Here is an 8,556-nt window from a genome sequence, read left to right as displayed (position 1 = left end):
AAACATCAAGCAAACCCAAAATGAGAGAAATTCTACAAAATAATTGGTCTGTTCTTAAAAAATGTCAGGGGCGTGAAAGACAAAGAATGGTTGAGGAAGTCATCTGGATAAAAGGAGATTATAAAGACTTCACAAGACTTGTAATACACAATCCTAGAAAAGATCCTATATAGAAAGAATTTCTATAAAGGACAGTATTAGTACAATTGACAAAATTAGAATATGAGTACCAGGTTAAAGTAATGTATCAATGTTAAATTTCCTAAATTTTATAACCATGCTGTTGATCTGTAAGAGAATATCTTTGTTCTTAGATGTATACATTCAAATATTATGGAGAAAAGAGAATGATACATGCCACTTTCAAATGATTCAGAAAAAAATATAGACAAAGAAAAATTAATAAAGCAAATATGGCAAAATGTTCAACAGTGGTGAATCCAGATAAAGGGGTATATGGGAATTCCTCATTCTATTCTTGCAAATTTTCTGTCAGGTTTGAGATTATTTTTAAATAAAAAGGTTTTTAAAAAGTAAAAACATGTTCACCGCATAAAATTTTCTGAAGAAGAAAGATCACTTGCAATCCTACCACCCAGAGATAACTGTTAGCTTTTTGTGTATACCTGATGACTTTAGAAGAAAAGAATGCTTTGGTGACAACTGGGCAGCGTGAGCATTTGTTGGGCTTTGGCTCACAAGTCCAGGGTGGTGGGAAGGGTGGCAGATGAGAACCAGTAACTGGTTTATTGGGGATATAATCGAGTCTGATCAGTGATTCCCAAGAGGATGTCTGCTGGGAGCTCTGGGAAAGATTTTCTCCCATTCTTTTATTTAGTTGTGTGTTGTGTCATGTAAAGATGTTTGGAGCTGTGGTCGCCACCTTGGGACCAAGAGGGAAAAGCCAAGGAAAATGGACAATATAATGATTCAGAGCAATGACATCACTGAGCTGCTCAATTTACCAACCCCAGAACCACCCTGGCTGTGGAAATTTTGCCACACGAGATAATAAATGTCCATATTCTTTAAGCTAATATAATTTAGGTATTCTGTTACAGACAAAAGCATCCCAACTGTTAAACCTCTACTCTTAAACAAGATAATGCAACTGCTTACTTTGCTTGTTTATCAAGACACGTAGCAAAAGCCCTTCCAAAGGAAAAAAGTCATGAGACCAACTCTGATTTATGAGCATGTGGCAATCTCGCCAGCCAAAGCTAAAAGGAACACAAGTTTCCACTTTGGGACAGACAGTGTGAGCTCCTGCCCAGAAAGTGAGAGAGGAGGCCAACGTCACTCTCTGGTGTGGAGAGGCACTAAGTGCTGGAAAAAGTAAGTGGGCTTGAGACTCACTTTGCCTTCCAAAAGGGGATTCAGTCCTGGGGTAGAGAAAGTGGAGCAAGCAGAAAAGGTTGTGGCCCCTGGAGTGTCTCACATACAGGCTGTACCTGTGCCTCCTGCCCAGGCTGGTTAGAGAGTGGGGCCACTGGCCATTCCTAGCCTATGTCAGTGACTTTTGATTCAATAAACAGGGCTTCTGGGAGTAGTGGCCAATGGCAGAGATGATGCCAGAGAAGGCCAGTGCTGCGGGTGGTTGCTGAAGGCCAAAGCACTGGTGGAAGCTGCACCTGATATTTAGTAAATATTAGTTCATTGACTCGTTAATAAATATTTTTGGACACTTGCTATCCTCTAAGTAAGTGCTATATGTTAAATATACAAGGCTTGACGTGACATTGTTCCCGCTCTCATAGAGCTTACCGTCCACTTTGGGGAGGCTCTGTGTCACCTGAAAAGGACACAGGTATTGCAGCCAGATAGACCTGGATTCAAACCCTGACTCCACCATTTACAGTGGGACCCTGAACAAGCTACTATCCTCTCTGTGTCTTAATTACCTCGTGTATAGAAACGGGGATAATGATAATACTTGACTTATAAAATAATTGTGAGGATTACATAATAAAATGTATATGAAGTGCTTAACACAGTGCTTGACACATAGTAATCATTTAGAAAAACAGCATGACTGTCGTTAGTTGTATATTGTTATTAGACATATTGTTTATACATATGTTATATGTATATCTACCCCTTTTAAACCTTGACTTACTCATCCTGGATATAGCTTATTCCTCTTCGTCTTTAGCCTTTTAGCCTTCAGAGCAAAACAATCGCTCTCAGGAAATTTTTCTTGTTAATTGTGATGCTATTAATATTATCCCCACTTTCAAGTAGATATATTTTCTGATGTTATATCACATATGATGTGATGTCTATATAGTCCCAGTTTAGTCTATGCTCTTGGGGAGCTTACATTTTAATGGAAAGAGACAGATAAACAATAAACCTAGTAAATAAGTAAATTATATATTACATTAGAAGTCATGACAAAAAATAGAACAGGGACGAAGGATTGGGAGGGACGGGGGTGGGGATAGGAGGAATGCAATTTTAAACATGATGGTGACACAGGCCTTATTAAGAAGATGACACTTTAAAATTTACTATTTTAAAGTATACAATTCAGTGGTTTTTAATATCTTCACAAGGTTGTGTCACCATCAATACCATGAAATTTCAGGATACTTTGATACTTTCATGGATCCAAAACAAAACTCAATAACCATTTGAAGTCACTGCCCCCCAGCTCTGACAGGCATTAATCTACCTTGTCTTTATTGGTTTGCCTGTTCTAGACAACTCATATAAATGGAATCACACAATAAGTAGCCTTTTTATTTATTTATTTATTTTTTTTTTTATTTTTGAGACAGTGTCTTGCTCTGTCACCCTGGTTAGAGTGCAACGGCGTGATCCTAGCTCACAGCAACCTCCAACTCCTGGGCTTGAGTGAGCCTCCTGCCTCAGCCTCTCGAGTAGCTGGGACTTCAGGGGCACACCACCTAACATCTGGCTAATTTTTTTTCCATTTTTGGTAGAGATGGGGTCTCTCTCTTGTTCAGGCTGGTCTCGAACTCCTGATCTCAGGTGATCCTTCCACCTTAGCCTCCCAGAGTGCTAGGATTACAGGCATGAGCCACTGTGCCCAGCTGAATATATAGCCTTTTGTGTCTGGCTTCTTGCACTTAACATGTTTCAAAGGTCACGGCCAGGCGAGGTGGCTCACACCTGTAATCCTAGCACTCTGGAAGGCCGAGGCGGGTGGATCGCTCGAGGTCAGGAGTTGGAGACCAGCCTGAGCAAGAGCGAGACCTCGTCTCTACTAAAAATAGAAAGAAATTATCTGGCCAACTAAAAATATATATAGAAAAAATTAGCTGGGCGTTGTGGCGCATGCCTGTAGTCCCAGCTACTTGGGAGGCTGAGGCAGGAGGATCCCTTGAGCCCAGGAGTTTGAGGTTGCTGTGAGCTAGGCTGACGCCACGGCACTCACTCTAGCCCGGGCAACAGAGCAAGACTCTGTCTCAAAAAAAAAAAAAAAAAGAAAGAAAGAAAAATTAGCCAGGCGTAGTGGCGCATGACCCAGCTACTCAAGAGGCTGAGGCAGAAGGATCGCTTGAGTCCAGGAGTTTGAGGTTGCTGCGAGCTAGGCTGACTCCACGACACTCTAGCCCTGGCAACAGAGCTAGACTCTGTCTCAAAAAAAAAAAAAAAAAAAAAAAACCAAACAAACAAACAAAAAAACCCAAAGGTCATCCATGTAGTAGCATGTATCACTACTTTGTTCCTTTTTGTGGTTGAATAATACTCCAATTGTATGGACGCACCACATTTGTTTTATTCATCAGTTGATGGACATTTGGGTTGTTTCTACTTTTTGACTATTATGAATAATGCTGCTAGGAACATTCATATACAGGTTTTTATGTGGACATAGGTTTTCCATTCTTTTGGGTAAATACCTAGGAGTGGAATTGCTGGGTCATATGATGACCCTATGTTTAACTTCTTGAGGAACTGTTTTCCAGAGTAGCAATATCATTTTACATTCCCCCAGCAATGTATCAGCATTCCAATTTCACCACATCCTCACCAACACTTGTTATTATCTTTCTTTTTTATTATAGCCAAGAAGATAACATTTGAGCCAGATCTGAAGGCATGGTGGGAGTGAGCCATGTAGATAGCCAAGAGAAGGGACTTGCAGGCAGAGGGACCCGCCAGGGCAAAGCCCTTGAGATGAGAGTGTGCCTGATGTGTCCCAAGGGCAGCAAGATGGACAGTGGAACTGGAGACGTGTGACTGAGAGGGCAAGTAGAATAGGATGAGGCCAGAGAGCTTAGAAGTTGGAGAAGACAGTGGCCAAACATGGGTAGTTGAAAACCATTGTAAGGACTTCGGCTTTTACTTTAAAAGAAATGGAAAGCCAGTGAAAGGTTTTGGAGCAGAAGGGTGACATGATTTGACCTGCAATATAGCGGCATCACTCTGACTGCTGAATTACATGTGGGCCAGGGTGGAATAAGGGAGAATGGAGAGAAAATTGGTAGATTTTTGCAATAATGGTAGTATGCAGGGGTGGTTGGTGTCAGGGAGGCAGTTAGGAGTATATGTTTTAAGATAGAAGCAACAAGACTTCCTGACAGAGAGTGGAATATGAGAAAAGATAGGAGTCCAGCATGACTTCAAGATTTGTGGTTCACTTATTTTTACTTCAAAATATAGTATATCAGGAAGTATATTCAAATTCATTCTTTGCTATTAGGTTAGACCCAAGGTCCTCAATTAAGGCAAGCTCACATGTTTAAAAATATTGTCCATGGTATTAATACTACTAATAATAATATGCTACAATTTATTAAACATCAGGTCCTTTAATCCAACTGTCTCATCGGCATATATTATTTTCCTCAATTTGTAGATTTGTAAACAAAGGTGTGACAGCTTCCCTAATTTTTGACCCTGCTTCCAATTAAGGCCAACCAGAGAAAGCCAAATATGCACCCCTAACCAATCCCCTAGGCTGCCTTGCTTCTAGCTGGCCTGCCTACAGCTCCCCGTGCCAACAGCACCCAACTGGGGTGGATCTGGAAGCTTCCCTTTTTTCCACTCTTAAGCTTCTACTCCTCTGGCTGCCTTGGAGTCTGTGCCAAAACACAAGTGCTGGACTCCCTTGCTGTAGCAAGCTCTGCATAAATAGCCTCTGCTTGTTCTCATTTGGCTGATTTTTGTTTATTTCCACAGGTGTCTTAGGTCAGGTTCTCCAGGAAAAGGACTCAGGGGTGAAGACTTGCATGTAGCTTTATTGCGGAACACTCTCAGGATGGCCCCCTGTGACGGGGAGGATGGGAGCAGAATGGGGCAGATGGAGAAGTTGAACTGTGACACAATTGCACTAGAGGCCCCAGCTGACCCCCATGGGGAGCTCTAGGGCTGGGATGGCCCTTCAGAAAAATACTCTGGATTAGTAATTGCATGCAGGCTGCCCTTAGGGAAGGAGAGGAACCTGAGGTGAGGCAGTTCTCTTTGGTCAAGTGCAAGTCCTAGTAGGGTCTCAGCTATGAACCCTCAGCAACCAACACTTAGGCAGCTGGGGAACAAGTACTCGGATCCCCCTCCAGGGAAGAGATTAGGTCGTCCCAGCCAACACACAGCTGACAGCAGATCGTCACTTGAACCTAACTTTGAATCCAGGTTCAAAGCCCTTTTCACTACAGCGTAGCTGTCTCCACTCAAAAAACATGACAAATGGAAATTTTGTGAACACTCATGTTCCTTCCTCTTAGTCCAAAACCAAGACCATATTTGGACAGTGACTCAGACATTTTTAGCAAATGATTTAGAGCAGCGGTCCCCAACCTTTTGGCACCAGGGATTGTTTTCATGGAAGATAATTTTTCCACAGACGGGGAGGGAGTGATGCTTTCAGGATGATTCAAGCACATTACATTTATTGTGCACTTTATTATTATTACATTGTAATATATAATAAAATAATTATACAACTCACCATAGGTTGGGGACCCCTGATTCAGAGGAGAGCAGTTGGCTCAATTGAATGTGGCATTAAAAGATCTGAAATAAGTCCCAACCGGACCAACCAAAAGCAGTTAGCTGAATTACCACATGTAGACAGACATTCATACCATCTTAATACAGTTTTTTACAAATGTTTCCCTCTCTCAGTAGAGTGGAGCATCGTGACACCAGCTTCCCAGCTTGAGATGCTGACAATTTAAAAATAAATGGATGTGAAAATAGTATCATTCCCACTTCAAGGATATTCATCCCCTGGGTAAAATTATTCCATGTTAGTCAACATCCTGGTTAAATATATCTTGGAAGTTAGTAAAATATTAATTTATTCTTTTAAAACACTCTAGCTCTCTACCTTACTTTGTCACTAGTGTTACATGATTATTGCAAGATTTTTAGTTTTATTGGAGCTACTTAAACTCAATACTTTTTTTTTTTTTTGGTTTTACAAGTAAATCAGCTGATACTTTACCTAATAACAGGAACATAGCTGAAGATTATGAAAAACATACACCAAGTTCTATCTGCAAATTGGATCTGAATATTTCCTTTATCTGTAAACAAGTCGGTAACTGTGACTTTTTTTTAATCTGTCAGCATATTCTCTCACCATCACATGACCTTTTAAATATATTAGTCATTGTTCCCAGAGCTTTTGGCTTTTTTTTCCTGTATGTCCTGGAAATTCCCTCACACTCACCCTGAGGAAGGTTTGTCACCTCTTGACTAAACTTGTATGGGATTTGAGCTAATTTGTAATCCCAGGTACCTTTTGCCAATAACATAATATCAGTAGTTCTTAAACTTTGGGTCATAACAATCATTAAGGGAATCTATTAAAATAGAGGATATCAAGCCAGGCACAGTGGCTAATGCCTGTAATCCTAGCACTCTGGGAGGCCGAGGCAGGGGGATTTCTTGAGCTCAGGAGTTCAAGACTAGCCTGAGCAAGACTGAGGCACCATCTCTACTAAAAATAGAAAAATTACCTGGCGTGTTGGCATGCACCTGTAGTCCCATCTACTCGGGAGGCTGAGGCAGGAGGATCTCTTGAGGCCAGGAGTTGGAGGTCGCAGTGAGCTATGATGACACCACTGCACTCTAGCCAGGGCAACAGAGCACATCTCAAATAATAATAATAAATAAAATAGAGGATATCAGAGATTCAAGCCAGTTCTAAAGAGTCAGAACTTCTGGTGGTGATGCTTAGACAAATGTATAATTAAATGCCTCTTTTTGGAATTCTGCTAAATATCACAGCTTGGAAACCACTTGCAAACAAATTGCACATTTCTATCAACCAATATATGTAGTTTTCTGGCAATGGAATATCAGGATGAAAGTGACATTTGGAGTCCATTCTTTTCTAAAGCTGTGTGCGTAGTGCTGTACTGTGGAAGTGGAAACAGCAGGCCGGATTTTGCCAACAGAGATCCATTTGTATGACAAGGCCTATTGGAATGGTAACAATACAAATGCAAAGGATAGGGACTGATCTAAGAAAACTTGCTATAGAAGAATTGCCCTGACCCAGTGATTTCCAGAATGTAAAAACAAAAAAATAGTAAAGGAGTTGGAAATTACTTCAAGGGTCTGAGAAGATAAGGGTATTGCAAAAATGGCTATGGCAGAAATTATTGAATAAATAAATATTGATTATAGCACTGGGTGCAGTGATAGGCAACAAAGGTAAGAACACGTAGTTAAATTTACTTCGCAGATATTTATCGAGTATGTACTTACTATGTGCCCAGCGTTTTCCTACAGTGTAACCAAGACATGGTTCCCAAATTTGGATTTATATCAGACTTAGCTAGGGATATTTTAAAAAATAGTTTTCCTGGACCCTACATTAGCTCTACTGAATCTAAATATCTGGGGGTGGAAATCTCTAATGTGTAAAGCTCTCCAAGTAGATTCTACACCCAGTCAATGGGCCAGTATTTGGGAATCACTATTTCAGAGACCACGAAAATGAGGGAGGCATAGTGTTTGTTTTTAAGGAATACACAAACCGGCATGGGAGCTGTATGCTGTACCAGGTTTCCTGGCTCTACCTTATATTCCTGGCTTCTAAATGGTCCCCTTTGCATTCCCACATCCACCTCTTTAGCCCACCCTTTTAACCAATCTCTTATGCTCCCTCTGCCTCCCTACTTCAATATATTCTTTATGGTTCTGTTAATTTTGCACATTTCAATTACAACTATTTTTGACGTTGAAAATAAATGCTGGTATTTCCCCATTACCTACAAAGTTAGGGATAGAATGCCCCAGTTTGGCATTCAAAATTCTCCACTGTTATCAGTTAGGCTTCCTTCAATTGTAAGCAACTGAACCAATTCTGGCTAATTTAAGCAGAAAAAGATTTGCACTAGTTCACAAAATCAAAGTTCAGTCATTTCCATTTTTTGTATGATTCTTCTTAAAATTCTCATTTTTAGAGTGTGTCTGATGCAACAATTTTCCAACTCTTGTCAATAGGAAGACCCAAGACATTGACTGAAAGACCATCTATAATTATGCTCACTGGGGAAAGAGAGTTCTTTCAAAACAAATTTGGGGTGCTGTTACCAAAAGGGGAAACGAATGTTAAGGAGGAAAACCAAGAAA

This window comes from Eulemur rufifrons, chromosome 16, assembly GCF_041146395.1.
Source record: "Eulemur rufifrons isolate Redbay chromosome 16, OSU_ERuf_1, whole genome shotgun sequence".
NCBI classification, from domain to species: domain Eukaryota; kingdom Metazoa; phylum Chordata; class Mammalia; order Primates; family Lemuridae; genus Eulemur; species Eulemur rufifrons.
This window is presented reverse-complemented; position numbering follows the sequence as displayed.